This window comes from Pan troglodytes, chromosome 22 (assembly GCF_028858775.2).
Source record: "Pan troglodytes isolate AG18354 chromosome 22, NHGRI_mPanTro3-v2.0_pri, whole genome shotgun sequence".
Lineage (NCBI taxonomy): Eukaryota > Metazoa > Chordata > Mammalia > Primates > Hominidae > Pan > Pan troglodytes.
In genome coordinates this window covers 31,473,702-31,491,940 of record NC_072420.2, presented here as the reverse complement: position 1 = coordinate 31,491,940, position 18,239 = coordinate 31,473,702, and positions in this window count along the sequence as shown.

The following is an 18,239-nucleotide window of genomic DNA, read 5'->3' as shown; positions in this document are numbered from 1 at the left end:
AATATATAATAGGGAACTCTTACAACTTAATAGCAAAAAGTATCAAATAACTTGACTACAAAATGTGCAAAGGACCTGAATGGCTATTTTTCCAAAGAAGACACACAAATGACCGACAGGTATATGACAAAATACTCAACTTTATTAATCTTCAGGAAAATAACAAATTAAAACCATAATTAGATATCGCCTTACACCTGTTAGGAGGACTATATTTGAAAAATTGAAAGATAACAAGCATTGGCAAAAATATGAAGAAAAGGGAAGCCTTTTACACTGTTGATGGGGATGCAGATTGGTACTGCCATTATGGAAAATACTATGGAAGTTTGTAAAAAAATTAAAAACAGAGCTACCATGCAACTCAGAAATCCTACTTCCGGGTATGAATCCAAAGGAATTGAAATCAGAATCCCAAAGGACATTTACACTCCAATGTCATTGCAGCATTATTCACCATAGCCAAAATACAGAAACAAGCTACATATCCATCGACAGATAAAGAGATACAGAAAATGCAGTATACGCATAAAATGGAATAGTATTTAGCTGAAAAAGGAGACCCTTCCACTCATGAGAACATGAATGGACCTAGAGGACATTTTCCTAAAAGAAATAATCCAGGCACAAAAAGGAATACTGCATAATCTCATTTATATGTGGAATCAAAAATAGTTAAACTCATAGAAGCAGAGAGTAGAAAGGTGTTGCCAGGCGAGAGGGAAGAGGTATGTGGAAGGATGTTAGTGAACGGGGTACAAAGTCTCAGTTATGTAAGATAGTAAGATAAATGAGTTCTGGAGATCTAATGCTTATCACAGGTAACAACACTGTCCTATATACTTGAAATTTATTGAGGGCAATTCTAAGTCTTCTTAGGTGCCAGCCCCACCAAACAACTGGGCAAGGTAATACATATGTTAAATAACTTGCTTGTAGTAATTATTTCAAAGTGTGTGTGTATAATCAAGTTTTACACCTTAAACATATACAAGTAAAAGGTATTTAAACAGAGTTTTCAAATGGATTGGCAGTATCCAATATTCATTTGGAAAAGACTGTTGAAGATATTACTCATATGAGGCTGGATAAATGTCCCAAAAATGCATAACAGTATCTTACCTCCAGTATATAATAGTGATTAACTAAATGTAAATGTGCAAGTCTTTTTGTCTTCATTAAAATCACTTAACGTATGCAATAGGACATAGACCAAGATGTTTTAAACTCTCAAATATGCACTGATAAGTCCTAAATGTCTCTTTTCTGACATTAAATTTATTTTCTCTATTCAGATTGTTTTGCTTCTTTATTTGCTGAACTGTCTTCTAAGTGTACACAGATATGCCTCAAACTTATATCTCAGCTGGGTTTAACATTTTCTTTCTCAATCTTGATCATTTTCTTGTGTCCATGACTTTGGATAAACAACTTCCTGATCTGCACCATCACTCGGGCTAAAAATCGTACAACCAGCCTTGACCTATGATATCTCCTTAATGGTATTAATTCCCAAATTCTGCTGACAGTTTTTCCATTTGTCCATCTCAAAATGTCCACTTCATCTCAATGTTCACTGTCTGTCACATAGTTTGGAGTACTCTCCACCGTACAAGTTATTTATTGGCTTTCTAACCATTTTCCCAATCACCAATCCCTCTCCATTCAGTTTCATTGGTTTTGTTGTTACAGAATTATCTTTTCAAAACACGTACTCACTTATGCCATTCACCTGTGCTTCTGATGGCTTCCCACTGTTTGTGAGAAAGAGTCCAAATTTCCTAGCATACCATATACATAGGGTAACTATATGTTTTGGACAGTTTATGGAAGCCCTTTTTATTTATTTATTTATTTTTTTGAGATGGAGTCTCGCTCTGTCACCAGGCTGGAGTGTGGTGGGACGATCTCAGCTCACTGCAACCTCCAACTCCCTGGTTCAAGCTATTCTCCTGCTTCAACCTCCCGAGTATCTGGGATTACAGGCACGCACCACCACGCCCAGCTAATTTTTGTATTTTTAGTAAAGACAGGGTTTCACCATGTTGGCCAGGATGGTCTTGATCTCCTGACCTCGTGATCTGCCCGCCTCGGCCGTGGAAACTCTATTAATTGAGTACTTACAAGAGAACAACAGAAACTGTCTGTGGTAAACCAGGAAGGATGAACACCCCATATGTAAATCACATCATTTTGTGAATATGGCTTAGCTTTCACATTTCATCCCTCGTGAAACTTTGCCGTACACCATGTTGACCAACTAAATTCATTCATTTAACAAATAAGTTTCAAGAACGTACTCTCTGCTGATTACTATTCTAGACAAAAATCACAGCATGTTTGGAATTTACATTTAGCTTTGGAGAGCTTAAACAAATAATAAATTTAATGTCTAATGATGAAAAGGGCTTTGGAGAAAAAGAAACGAAGTGTGATAGGGAGCACCAGGAAGGGTGCTAAAATTTTAAATAAGATGATCAATGAAGTTCTCTTTGAGAATACGGCACTGAAGCGAACCTTGAAGGAGGATAAAGTGTGACTTATGTTTATCAGGGGAAAACATTGGGGGCAGAGTGAACAGCGAGTGCAATGGCTGGACTCTATTTTGTATAGAAGAAGAAAGCTGCAGTGTGGCTAGCAGGCAGGGAAGGTGGTGGATAAGTAGGTGGCAGGAGATGAGGTCAGAGAACCTAAGTTAAAAGTTTTGCTTTTATTCTAGATGAGATTCCTTTGCAGGGTCTAGAGCAGAGGAGTGACACAGTCTGGCTTCTGTCTTAAGCTCTCTCTGGGTAGTATGTTGATATTATCCTGCTGGGGAGCAGGAATGGACAAGAGTAGAAGCAGAAAGGCCAGCTAAAAGCCATTTGCAATTAGCTGCTGGTGATGGCAATCAAAATGATGAGCTATTTCAAAGGTAGAGTTTACTAGTTTTGCTGAATGATAGGGTGTGAGGTATAAACATAAGTGAAGTGTTAAGGGTGATTCCAAGATTTAGGCTGAATGACAGAAAAGATAGGACAGTCTTAAATGGAAGTAAAACAAACTGCAAAAGACGTGCATCTGTGGGCCAGGTGCTGTAGCTCAGGCCTGTAATCCCAGCACTTTGGGAGGCCGAGGCGGGTGGATCACCTGAGGTCTGGAGTTCGAGACCAGCCTGGCTAACTGGTGAAATCCCTGTCTCTACTAAAAATACAAAAATTAGCCAGCTATCCCGAATAGTCTGTAGTCCCAGCTATTCGGGAGGCTGAGGCAGGAAAATCATTTGAACTTGGGAGGTGGAAGTTGCAGTGAGCCGCTGCACTCCAGCCTGGGTGACAAATTGAGACACTGTCTCAAAAAAAAAAAAAAAGTGCATCTGAGGGGCAAAATGAGGAGATCAATTTTGAAGCTTTTATGTTCGAGATGCTCATCAAGAATCCAATTGGAGATGTCAATCAGGCAGATGGACATGAGTCTTGGAAGGCACGTGGGCCAGAGTTACAAATTTGGTAGTTGCCAGCAACATATATAAGTACTTAAATTCATGAGACCAGATGAGATCACTAAGTGAATGCAGACAGAAAGGCAGAGTCGTCCAAAGACAGAATTCCGGGCACTTGGTGTCAAAATACCTGCTGCACCCTAACTCTATCATGCCTTTCCGTATTTTCACCCTCATACCCTTTTTCTTTCTCCTTGGAATATTTTCCTTGATTCTTTGTCTCATGAAGTTTTACTCATCCTCTTGGAACTTCCTAGAAACTTCAAGCTTCCCTTAGTGCCAGTCTCTATGTTCTCCTTGTTACAGTATCTTGGAATTGATTACTTACATGTTTATTGTCAAATGCATGATTCTTGAGGGCAAGGACTATTTTACATTCCCAGGACTTAACCCATGAAAGATATTCAATTAATATTTATTGCACGAATGAATGTATACTTGAGTTTATTGATGCATGTGGTTACTATACAGCCATAATGAAAAACCAGAAGTTTTGATTATATAATTCAGCATGTCTTTTCTATGATATTAACTATTTGAAAGAATGTGGTCTTGTGTGATTGTAGAAAGAGCCCTATATTTAGAACAACGAAACTTTAGCGCAATTTGTCCCTCTATTTACAATTTCAGTAACCATCTGCAAGTAATTTAGTGTCTCTAAACCTTGGTTTTCTTTTCTGTAAGACAGAATTCATAATTTTTTATTGCCATACTAGATTATATCCATGAAAACACTTTGCAAACTGTAAAACACTATAAAATGTAAGATGCTGTTTTATTACTTGTCTCTCTGCAAAGACATACGTTTTGAATGCGCCTTTGCCTCAGGTGTTGAGTGTTAAGATAAGGTGTGGTTTGAAACACAGCATGCTGTGTTCCAACATGCTACTTATAGCTGATGCAGCATATGGCAATTGAGTTTCTATTATGGCAAATCTCCTTTCATTTCAAGAACTGTAATGCTCTACCTGGCTGCTATTACATTTTATATGTTGTCGGTTACAGCCTCTAGAGCAAAGTATCATAGTGATGTCAGCTGTAGATTAAAAGAAGGTAGTACTGGCTCTGAATAAAAGAGATTGTGATGTTCATGTGTTGGATGATTGAATTGGAATGTGTTTTCTTCCCTTGTAGCTTAACAGTACCCATTCGGAGGTGTTAAGCTGGCTTTAGCCACGGAAATCAGAACACAAGGACGTTGAGGAGTTGAGGTGAAATCAGACTCTCAAAAGAGCGAAAGTAGTGAAAGAGACTGGCTTCTTTTTCATATTTGAAATATGTAATAATTATTCTTAAATTCTCTCTTTATATTTGATCTGCCTGTATCCAAAGTGGACATCTGCCTTCAGCAATAAAAGCTCCCATGGCTTCCTCTTTTAAGGTTTATTTCTTTCTCAAATTCGGTTCAACTAGGATTCTTTACATCATCTACTGTTCTTTGTTAGGCCCATGGAGAAGTGTGATTTTTTTTTTGTCCAAGATTTTGTGGTTGTTATGGGAGGGAAGATCTTTCTTAATCATCTGTATACTACCTGGAAGTAGAAAGTTTCTTCTTTTTTCACTTGGTACCTGCAAATCAACTTAGGAGTTTTTTGGAATTTTCTGAACTTTCTGATAAAATGATTGTGACTATTTTTACTTTGCTGTATTTTTTTTTTTGGCCTAATTGAATTATCTGCTGGAGAGAACTCAGAATTTTGGAGCAGTACGGGATGTAAAAAGCATCTGGTCCAATTAGTGATGCTTGTCTGTGGCTCTCTCAATAATGCTGAGGTTGTGGGCGTGTGCCCCGTGATTTGGGGGACTTGAGTGTAATGTCTTCTATGACCATGACTTGTCTTCTAATCCAGGTTAACCACCTTTAATCTACACGTTGCCATTTCTAAGGGGGAAAAATAAAGATTAATCATTTCAAATCCACCATTGCTTTTATAATTAATTACTCAAATACCGATTCTACTGATGACTTATTTCCATTACGGAAAGGAAAAATTATGTGAATGCTAATAGAACTAGGTAAACCTATCTAAAATATAATACATGATTTACTAAAAAATCATTTTACTTCCCATATTTAAGATTCTAGAAACATTAGTAGGCAGCCTATCAAGCCATTCTGTAAAGAAAGGTCCTGGAAAGTGAATTAATTTTATTTTTCACTTTCCACAATGCTTTCATAAACCTGGGGAAAAGTATTTTTTAGTATTCTACTTTTTCTTTTCAAAAATAATATATAAAGTACTTAGTGAAAATTACCTTATTCTTATTAATAGTAACTTGTTTATATCTATCTTATCCCCAGAATTTTCTAAATGCATCCTATTTGTATTCCATGATTGTTAAACTAAAACTAATATTCACATCTAAATATTAACATTTCAATGGGCTATTAGCATACATTTTGCCTCAGGTAATATGTAGCAAAGCTAATAACTATTTCCTCCTAAAAGTTTCACAATCCCAAAGGTCCCTATTAACATTTTCCATCCTTAACGCTATATATAATCAAATAATACTGTGTTAGTTGGTTTTCTGTGTCATATTTGTTTTATTTCTGAAGTGCTATAGGCCATAGGGCATGTTGTTCTTCTCTCTCTCTCTGAATGTAATTGGTTTTAATATATACAATAATAACCACAGCTTACATTTAATAATGTAATAATAATTGTCATTTTCAGACACTGTTCTCAATGCTTTTCATATACTAATTTAATCCTTAGTACTTAACTTAGTATGCCTAATAGCAAATGAGGCAACTGAGGGTCAGAGAGGTAAAACTTGTCCAGATTTCACAAATGGTAAATGACAAAGCTAGTATTTGAACCTGGCAAGGCAGGCTGGCCCTTGAGTCATTGATTATAGGTCATTGATACAATTTATTATCCAAATTGGAATACACTTGGTAGTAAGGGGTGGCAGTATGCTTTTACCTGGGACTGCACTGTGATTACACTGCCTCTCAGTAAAACAACACTTTTAAAATGTATTATATTTATGATTTATGTTATTTCTTCATTTGGGTATGGCTGTATTTGGGTCAGTTGCCAAAAGATGGTTGATGCTTGGCCATAGAAAAGGAGAAAAGGAATGAAGGGAAGGGATTTGGAGAATACATTGAAAAGTATGAAACGTATTTTACTAGATTGTGAATTTTGAATAATAGAAATATACTAAAAATCACATGAAGGATGGATAAATTATCAAAATATTATTAACAGTCAACAAGTTAGGCAGGTGAGATATTACAAAGGTAAAAATAATTTGCTTTAGTTTTCTTTTTAATTAAAAAAAAATTTTTTTAGAGACAGATTCTTGTTTTGTTACCCAGGCTAAACTCCAGTGGCATGATCATAGCTTACTGTAACCTCACACTCCTAGGCTCAGGCAATCCTTTCACCTCTACTGCGTCTGTTTAAGTTTCAAATTTTTTGTAGAGATAGTGTCTCCCTATGTTGCCCATGCTGGTCTCGAACTCTGGGGCTGAAGCAATCCCTTCCTTGGCCTCCCAAAGTGTTGAGATTACCTGTGTGAGCCACCACACCTAGTCTAGAACATAGCTTTTAATACACGGGTTAACTTTTCTCATCAATTAACTATGAATTTGGTAGCAGAGGTGGCCTAATCACCAATTATATCTTGTTTTGAATGCGGGTAGACACAGACATAATTCTGCCTCTGTGGCTTTATGTGTTAATGGGAATATAGCTTCCTGGCCGATGTAATGCGTTAAATTGCAATGAGGAAGAAGTTGAGGTTATGGTCTTAGGTAAAATAACAGGATAACAAGAGAGGCAAAAGGGTTCGTTATAGCAGCTCTCATGTGGACAGGTGCTCACCTGAGACCTTCACCTTCACAGTAGGTGTCATGCCGCTAGTTATGGATAATAAAATCTGACGAGTATGTTCATCAAAAATGACTTATATTAGACTGGAAATTTACTTGGGGAAAGCCAAGTTAGCAGATCACTTAAACACTTTCTTAACTGCTTTGACCAAATCTTTTCTAAGAGGACACCACAAAATAATGAAAGGCTGCTCCACAAACTGTTGGAGGCATGGAGGAGGCAGAGTCTGTATGACACATGGCCTGCCTGTTCCTGGCAGGTGAAGTGCAGGTCTTGGCATGGTGCTCTGAATAGACTATCAATCTTCCTTTACAATGCAACTGAAACGTTACATGCTGACACCATGTATTCCAATTATGACACAAACTCGTATGGGAACTGTGAATGTGGCCTTGGCTATGGCTATGATGTGGGTAGCAAAAGCTACCCAGGACTGGGCTGTAATTAAGGCTCCATATAAGTGGTGGTGACTATAGCTCAAGCTATGGCTGTAATACAACTCTGGCTATGGTTACCCTCTCTACTGAACACCCTGTTTCCAAAATGCTTATCATCTTGCTGCTGACTTTTGACTTCCAGTTTTTATGCCTTTACTAGTATATCCTGTGATGAATTTCAAGAAGCCTGTGTTTATTTTCCAGTCCCTTCATCTCTTGTGGACAGTGGCAGGCAATATGACATTCCAGTTTACTCTTTGCCTCTGCAGGAGTTTCCAGCATTTTTATACAGTCATCATTCAAGCATTTGCTCTTGTACCATCAAACTATGGCTTTCCAACCTCTATCTGTATGCTGTAGTTTATATATTACAGCTCCTAAATACATGCATTTAAATTCACGTTACAGGATTTTTTTTTCTATTTGTATTCATCAAAAACTCCCTGATTCACTTTACCATTGATAAACCAGGCCACATTTAGGAGTTTTAATAGTCCAGATGAAATGGCCTCCTTTGACAGTTGAACACAGGCGAAAACAAGGCGTTACTACTGTGTTGATTAATTGCTGTCACATGACATTGTTGTTTACTGACAAATCTCTTAAGCTGTGGGTATGTATTTTAGGGAGTTCCTTATAAAATCAGCTGTAGGAGTCTTCCTGATAATTTAGAAAGTATATTTTTACCTCTGTTGTGGCTCATTGGCAATGATCATTCTTGAAATACAGCTTATATTTCTATGAGTTTAGATAAAAAAACACTTTGGGCACATAAGCTCAAATACTGGAAAACAGTAAAAACTAAAATGGGAGATTTTGTGTGTGAAAGAAGAAAAGTGATTTAATGACTCATTAAAATGTAAGAAGTGGTTTTCTTAAGGCTCTCAAAAACATCAAATGTCGATAGGCAATGAATTTCACAGCAGTTTACCTGGTAACCAGAAGTTGTGTAGGAGTAAAATTGTATTTTCTTGTATCAGTACGTTCTCTCTTTTTATTGTTACATAATATTCCGTTGTATGGATATACCACATTTATACCCATTCACCAGCTGACAGACATTTGGTTTGTTTTCATTTTTTCTGATTAACATAAATAATGCTACTACTTACATTCATATACAACTTATTGAGTGAATGTATGTTTTCATTCTCTTGGTTATATACCTATGAGCTGAATGGTAACTTTATGTTTAACATTTCGAAAACTTGTCAGGCTGTTTTTCAAAACACCTGCACCATTTTACATTCCAACCTGCAGTGTATGAGGGCTCAATTTCTCCACCAACACTTTATTATTATTAACACTAGTTATTATCTGACTTTATGATTATAGTCATTCTAATGGGTGTGAAGTGATACTGGGATTTTAATTTACATTTTTCTGATGGCTAATGATGTTGAGCATATTTTCTTATGTTTATTGGCTGTTTGTACATCCTTTTTGAGGAAATGTTCATTCAGATCCTGTGCTCATATTTGAATTGGGTTATTTGTCTTTTATCATTGAATTGCAAGAGTCCTTTATATATGCTAGATAAACTCCTCCATAAGATGTAGAATTTGCAAACAGTTTTTTCTACTCCATGGGTTGTCTTGATCATGTCCATTGAAAACTACAGGTTTTTAATATGATAATGTCCGATTTATCTGTTTTGCTTTTGTCACTTGTCCTTTAATTATTACAACTAAGAAGTCTTTGCCTAAGTGAAAAATTACTGCTATATTTTCTTCTAAGAGTTTTATAGTGTTAGCTTATATTTAAGATGATCTATTTATAGTTAATATTTGTATATAGGGAGGAGGGATCCAACTTCATTCTTTTGCATGTGAATAACCAATTTTCCCAGCCCCACTTCTTAAATTGAATGTTCTTTTATAACTGTGGAAAAGATATATTAGCATTGGGATTCACAAAGTGTTCAGCTTATACATATGTAAATATGTTTAAAATAATTCTGTAATATGTCTTATATTTTACAATTTTAATTCATTCAATTATTCTCTCATATTCACTTAAAGAATATTAGGTTTTATACAGCAGACTAAAAATAAAATACACAATTCCTTAAAATTAACATCTGGGGGAAGCAGCCCAAAGAATTATTTATTATTTTAATATTTTAAAAATGCATTAAAATAAGAACCTAAAATTCCATAGTACTTAATTGTGTAGTGAAATAGCCATGGAATTGGAAATTAGAAAGCTGTGTTGAACCCCAGCCATCTTTTATATGATATAGACTCACTGAGATGCAGTTTCCCCATTTGTAAGATGGGATAAGGTCAACCTTGCCCATTTCCTTAGCTTATTATAAGAATTGAATAGAAGGTTTATTAGAAAAAGTTTTTTATGTTAAAAATCAAAGGCAACAGACTTTGCATCATTACAATAAAAATTATCCATACATAAACTTATTTCACTTAGTGTATGATGATTCTCTGCACTATCTATGACAGCTGGTGAGCTAGCTCATTTTTCTTTTTTTTCACGTATCATAGGTTATTACAGACTCTCTGTGAGTATGACCATCTCTGATGTCCAGGGGTTGATGTTTCCTACATCCAGGGTTAGGATTCTTTGCTTCTTCCTCAGTCCTTGGCACACCTCTCTTTCCTTTCACCTGTGTTCACATGTTTCCTGGGTCTCTGGCAGTTTCCTACAGAATCCCATGTTCCTCATGCTACTCCTGGGATACATTCATAGGAGATAAGCAGAAAGCTGAAAAGAAGACCGAATAATACAGTCAATAATAACTACTGTAACAAAGTCTCCACTCCTTGTAATCCTGGGAAAGGCGTATTATGTTGGTGCAAAAGTTATTCCTTTTTTCAAGTTAATACTTCTTTCCCAAGATTGCAAGGAGTGGAGACTTTGTTACAAATAGTTATTATTGACTTTGTTATCATTTGTGTTCCAAAGGAGCTCGTGGAAAGGACACTTGACCCAACATTAAAGTCGCTGGTTAAAACCCTATGTGTTTGTAAGACATTTCTCTTCTGTTTATTCATTGTCTGCATGCCTATTTGCTTTAGTAGTTCAGTCTCCATAGATCACCATTTATCTAGTGTGGACTGAATACCAAATGAAGTTTTCCTCCTGGAAAAAAAAAAGATATATGAGATTTAATGCATTAGATTCCCTCCTAAGCATTAAGCTGGAGTTCTTAAATTGCCAATAAAATCAGGGAGTGCTTAATCAGATGTAATGGTCTGGTACTCGATTGGTTGCATTAATCAATGGCCTGAAGGGTTAATCAGAAAGGGGAGTGCTGTGGCTGCTCCATCACATCACGTGGTCTGATTGATGGTTTTTTCTTTTTCTGGACCATGATAAATATTTGAAAATTAAAAATGTTAGAACATGTAGGAACTTGTGTGTAGGAACTAAACATTCAAGTCTTTGAAATAGCTGGATTACTGTCTAATTTTTTTTCAGGTTTCAGGTATGATGTATAATCATGGGAAGACATAGTCTGAGTATTTTTCTGCTTAACTTGATGAAAAACCCAGACGTTTCTATGAATTGGGTTATATTAGGTGCCAAAGAGAGGTATAGTTTTGTACTTATTTCAATTTATTTCATATCTAAGAACCTATATTATGATATTTATTACCTGAAGTAATAGTCAAAACTTTAAAAACCTAGGCAGAGAGATGAAATCTTGTTAGTGTCAATAGGGAAGAAAATAAAAATATTTTCTGCTATTAAAAAGAATGTATCTGCCAAATTGTATCAATTTATTTATAGTAGAGACATTTAAGACAGAGAGAGATGCCAAGAAGAGATCTTAAGAGATGAGAGATCTGGAAACACTTCTTTTAATTGGAAACTCTTTGAGGTCAGAGATTGCACCTCATTTATTCTTCTCCACTGTATTTCCAGCCCAGGACACTGTCCAGGATAGATATATGGACTCAATGCATTTTTGTGAAATAAGTTTATGTATGGATAATTTGTATTGTAATGATGCAAATTGTGTTGCCTTTGATTTTTAACATAAAACACTTTTGGTAAACAACATTCTATTCAATTCTTATAATAAGCTAATAAGAAGGAATCAAAAGTATTGTTACCTGCTGAGTTCTCATTGACTGAGTATACTAGCACAAAATTCAACAGAAGTGAAAAAGATTGCATTATTTATTATATTCCTGGAGGATTTCCTAATGCAATTATTTATTACATTTTCTGTGACGTGGCAAATCATTTAATTGGCTTCCTAAATATTTTCATAAAGTCTTGAACAATTTGAGTCTGCTGTTTGGTTATTCTTTTTATTCATTGTTAAGGAGATCTGGCTATCCCAAAATGATTTTGTTTACATTTTTGACAATGTTTATACTAGTTTACTTACAAGATAAATTTAAAAAAATTAAGCAATAATCTAAATCGATCTCTACCTCCTCCTAGTTTCTCCTACTCTGTCATTCTATTTTTTAACTTTAAAATTTATTTCTAAAACTACTTCTGGTGAGTAGGTATTTACTCACTAATCATATAAGCCAAGGACATCTTACAAATTAATTTGTTCTGCTTTCTGCATATAATTTTAGGTAAAAAAGCAATTAACTTGCTTCTCTTGAAGATGAAATCTGGGCAGAATCAAATTATATCCGACAAAATGTATGAAATTGTAGCTTTGCAATTTATTTGTGTATTTCCTGAATTTCGGGTCTTAAAAAATGAAAAGAAAAGTTAGGTTTGAATGAATTATTCAAACTCGTATCATGAATAGTTAGATAGCATTGTCATGATTCTTCTTGCTGCCTGTTTTAAAGTCTGTTTATTATAGGTCTTATTATTGATTTTAATTCTCAGGTGCACATACAATGCTTTCTATGACCTGTAGGGGCATAGTTGTGTCTTCTTTGAGATGATCTTCTTTTTCTTTCTAAATCAAATGCAGTATGTGAGTGTAGTTCTGTTCTCTTGAAAAGGCCGGTCGCGGTGGCTCACGCCTGTAATCCCAGCACTTTGGGAGGCCGAGACGGGCAGATCACGAAGTCAGCAGATCGAGACCATCCTGGCTAACACGGTAAACCCTGTCTCTACTAAAAATACAAAAAAAAAAAAAAAAAAAAAATTAGCCAGGCGTGGTGGCGGGCACCTGTAGTCCCAGCTGCTCGGGAGGCTGAGGCAGGAGAATGGCGTGAACCCAGGAGGCGGAGCTTGCAGTGAGCCGAGATCGCGCCACTGCACTCCAGCCTGGGCGACAGAGCAAGACTCTGTCTCAAAAAAAAAAAAAAAAAAAAAAAAAAAAGGCCAACTAAATTGTGTAATTGGCACAAAGTATATCCTGACTAGCAAAACATCACACATGGCTTGTCATTACATCCTAATTTTGGAAAGTTGGTGGTTCCAAACACGGTCTCAGTACTTATGAAGCATTGCTTGCTTTTCTAAAATCAGCATCAGCACGACTCAGGCCAAGAGGCATGGCCTGCCTTGGGCTTCTGCTCTGTACAAATTGGGATCACACCCCCATACCAGCTTCCTTGGAATTCTCCTAAAATCCAGAAAAAGTAATGACCAGTTATTGTTGACATTTACATCCTCCCAGACATTTAACCAATTACACTTTGTTGGTAATTTAAAGCTTCTGAGAGAGAAACTGTCTGATATGAAATTAGTAGAGTCACTCCTAATAGGAATGCTTAGCCAGGCAGGCCCACATTTATACATTGTCATGATTACCTCACTTGCTGTTATACTAAGATGAGAAAATAAATTACGTAGTGACTATAAACTGTGTTTATAATAAGGGATTGTGGTGGTTGCAACATTAGCCATAGGTGTAAAGTTGTTAACTAGATCATTGCTTTTATGAGCTGCTCTTGAATGAGTAATACCTAGCGGAGATGAATATCAGAGTTCTCATTACTCATTTTAATCACTGTTATTGCCAAGTAATGTAAACTGGGTCATTTTCTCACAATACTTTGTGGGAATCTTTGCTTGATCCCAAAGAACTTACATGTAGAGAGCAGAAGTCATCTTAACTATAAAGAAAAGTAGGGATAATAAGTATTAAAATGGTGTCACCATTGCCAAATTGAAAAGGTCTGAAAATATAACATCATCTGCTCCTCCTTTTCCTTCACTACCAGACACATTGTCTTGCCAAATTCTGTTTGTGTTCCTTATAACTAACTTCTCCTTGTTTTGAGTGCCATTTCAATTGCTCTAGGTCAGAAATTCCTGACCTTTTATGTTGTACAATAGCTTAATAAAGATTCTCTATGAGTTCAGTCTTTCTTTTGTTTAATGTAGCATAGACATTACTGCAAGAATTACTTTCTTTTATCCAACCTGATTCAATTCAATTCAATTTAATTAAGCAAATAATTAATGACAGACTGTAAGTACAGTTGGTGCCTATGAATAGGCAATGGGAGCATAAGATGAACAAGAAAAGAAATTATACTCAAGGAATACATAGATTTTATCAGAAAACAAACAAAAAGCTACTAGATGAAGATTATAACAAAGTTGTACCCAGGATGCTATTTATTTGTTTTAAATTAGGGCTTGTCTATGAATCTTTGCTTTATATACAAAATTCTAAATAAACAATAAAACAACAGATAAAAGCAACTTCTTTTCTTAAGTCATGTGTTTACTTTACTCACCTGTAAAACCATTAACTGAAAATTTCTTCACTGTTGCCCTTTGAAGTCACATTATCATGGGGGTGCTATGCCATCTCTTCTACTACATTTGGTTGGTTAGAAGGCTGTTACACGTCCGGCCTATTATGCCCAAGGTGAGGGAATTACACGAAAGCATGGACACCAGTAGGTAGGAATCATGAGGGCCGTCTTAGAACTCTGTTGACTATGGTGTGCGATTTTGTATATTGTATGTATTTAATAAGATTGGTTTTTTGTTAAAACAACCAACAAAGTTAATTAAAAATAGCAACATTGGGCTGTGTGTGGTGGCTCACGCCTGTAATCCCAGCACTTTGGGAGGCTGAGGCGGGCGGATCACCTGAGGTCGGGAGTCTGAGACCAGCCTGACCAACATGGAGAAACCCTGTCTCTACTAAAAATACAAAATTTGCCAGGCGTGGTCGTACATGTCTGTAATCTCAGCCACTTGGGAGGCTGAGGCAGGAGAATTGCTTGAACCCGGTGGGGTGGAGGTTTCAGTGAGCAGAGATCGTGCCATTACACTGCAGCCTGGCAACAAGAGCAAAACTTTGTCTCAAAAAAAAAAAAAAAAGCAACATTATAAAACTACTTGAAAGAGAAGAAATGTGATAAACAAATGCAGAAAAATTATTGGCTTCTGGCAGAATGCTGGGAGGATGGCTTTTTTTGAGGATAAAAATTATCAAAGTTTACCAATCATGATTTACTAATAAGACATTTATACAAATGAATGAGAACTTAAGGCTTTGTATTGAGTATCGATATTGTTGAGCTTTGGTATTCCCTTTACTGTAAGAAAAACAAACTCTTGGAGTGATCCCTCTTTTTCTGTATATATTCAACTGTGATTTAACTGTCATTAGGGAACAGCAGTGATAATGATATTCTGTACCTCGGAGAAGATATACAACAATTTTGTGAGCTAGTCACAGTGATCTGCCTAGAAAACAAACTATAATTGGGTCCATAAAGATAAAAATAATAGAAAGGCAAGATATAGGAAGTGCAAGGAAAGAAGTTAGCATTAAATTATCAGATATGCTGAACATTAGCATTTGAAAATAAAAGCATGGATACTTTTCCTTACTAGGAAAAAAAACCCTGTTTTATAGTGTTTATGATTTTAAAAGTTGGAGCAGGAAACATTGCCTGTGGTGTTGTATATTTGAAGATTATAAGGTAACTGTTTTCTATTTGCTTTGTACAATTCAAGAGACCATAATCAGAATTCATGAATAGAAGATTCAATGGGTCAGACTTCTTGACATAAGAAATTCCTCTAGCCGGTTGCAATGGCTCAGGCGTGTATTCCCAGCGCTTTGGGAGGCCGAGGCCGGCGGATTATGAGGTCAAGAGATCGAGACCATCCTGGCTAACATGGTGAAAAACAATGTTTCTACTAAAAATACAAAAAATTGGCCAGGCATGGTGGCGGGCGCCTGTAGTCCCAGCTACTCAGGAGGCTGAGGCAGGAGAATCACTTGAACCTGGGAGGTGGAGGTGCAGTGAGCTGAGATTGTGCCACTGCACTCCAGCCTGGGTGACAGAGCAAGACTCTGTCTCTAAAGTAAAATAAAATAAAATAAGATAAGATAAAATAAAATAAAATAAAAGTAATTCCTTTAATAATTAGTTGCGTCTGAAAAGCGGATTGATAATTTTATGGCCTACCCTGTCTCTAAAGATACTAACGCGTGGTCTCAGTCACCAATGCATGGATACTTTGTGAATGCAGTCCTGGCATCCGGGAGCTGGGCAGAGCTAACTGCCCTCTGAAGTTTCTTTTTACTCTAACCTCTGGGATTCTATGAACAAAAAGTGATTTTCAAATACAGAGGCTTGAGAAGAATGATGATGCTGAATATAGAACAGAAAAAATAACACGATTTGCCATAGAATTCTGTAATGGAGAGAGAGATCAAATATTATCAGTTAGTTTTAGAAATCTGACCACATTGTAGAGAGATATCTTCTAGAATAGAATAAATTAGAATTTCAAAGTCGGGAGCAGATAAGATTGTGTGTGTGTGTGTGTGTGTGTGTGTGTATTGATGCTATGAGGAAAGACAAAAATTCACCTTTTATGGACCAACCTCTGTTCTAGATCCTGAACTATCAATAGTCATTTATCAAACATTTATAAAATTTTATATAATGACTTTATTAGATGCTGTAGATTTAATGGCACAAGATAAAGTTCTAGACTCCAAGAAGTTTGCACCTGTGAAGTATGGAAGAGATAACAAGATCACACATTCTAATTTATATTAAAAATAAAACCTCTTAAATAGCACTTACTATTGGCTAGGTGCTATTCTAAGTGATTTACAGATATTAGCTCAAATTATCTTCACAACCCTAAGACGTAGATACTATCATTATATTTGTTTTAAGATGAGAAAAGTGAGGCACAGACAAATGAAATGAATTGTCCAAGATTTTAGGGCTAATTAGTGGCAGAGGCAGAGTTGAAGCCAGAATCCATGTTCTTAAGTGCCACACTGAGATGCCTCCCTTGCAGCAGCATGCTAGAGCTAGCTCTGTTGGCTTGTGAAGGCTAATTGTGTATATCTCGTCTCAGCTCCGCAATCAGTGACATCATGTTGGTGGTTTGAAACTGGCTAAGATGGAAGTATTTATTTATTTACTTTTTCCCAGTAAGTGCATTTACCAGCACCTTACTGGCAGGTTATGATACAGATGTTACAATATTTCTAATAGTTATGCAGAGGGTGCTTTGGAAAAAAATAAAAAAAGAAACATCAAAGTCAGAGATGATGGGGAGTGGAAAGTTCCAGGAGACAAAAAGATCATCCTCGAAGGATGAATGGGAGGTAGACTGCTGGATGATTGCAGAAATGACCAGAGGGATCAAAAAAAGGAGAAGGCATCAATAACATGCCATCTTATTGACAGAGGTCTGGTCTTTACTGGAAGAGTCAGATTAGCAGAGACAGTCTGAGGCTTCCCTTGCAAATAGTCACAGAATTTGGGTAACTTGAAAGGCTTGGTTAGAAGACGTCACGTCAGCTCATCTGCAGCCATCAATCAGTGTGCCATATCAGCTGGAAACTGGGAACAGGGGAGACCATTAGGAAAGGATGGTACATCAAGATTCATGAAAATTACTTTAAGAGGCACCCAGTGCAGGCAACAGTTCCACAGAGATGCTAAGTGCGTTGGGAACTATTCATTGTTGAATGTTGAGAGACTCTGAAGCATGTTGGGATTTCTCTGATAGCTGGAAATTTTTTTAAATGGAATGATGTTTTGGAGGGAACTAGTTATCTTTTTCTTATGACAAGTCTTCAGTAAGAGGCTGGGAAACCATCTTGCAAGACATGGGTCCAGAGAAGAGTGAGCTGTGGATCTGAAAGCTGTTATGGAGCCACTTCGGAGCTGGGAGACCTTAGGAAAAACTCATTCTTATTCAGTCTCATTTTTATCCTTTCTGTAAAACTGGAATTAAAATAACTGTGCTGCCTTTTACAATACTTTTACAAGGATCAAATATATATATTTGATATATATATTACTATTCTATATATAATATATATTATATATAACTATTCTATATATAATGTATATTATATATAACTATTCTATATATAATGTATATTATATATAACTATTCTATATATAATATATAGAATATATATATTTGAGAGAGAGAGATATATATATATTCACTGCATTCACAAAGTGTCCATGAATTGGTGACTGAGACCATGCGTTATATGTAACCATGTGATTGAGATATATATATAATATATATATATATAAAATAGTTTTGAAGACTTGCTTAATTAATTAAGCATAC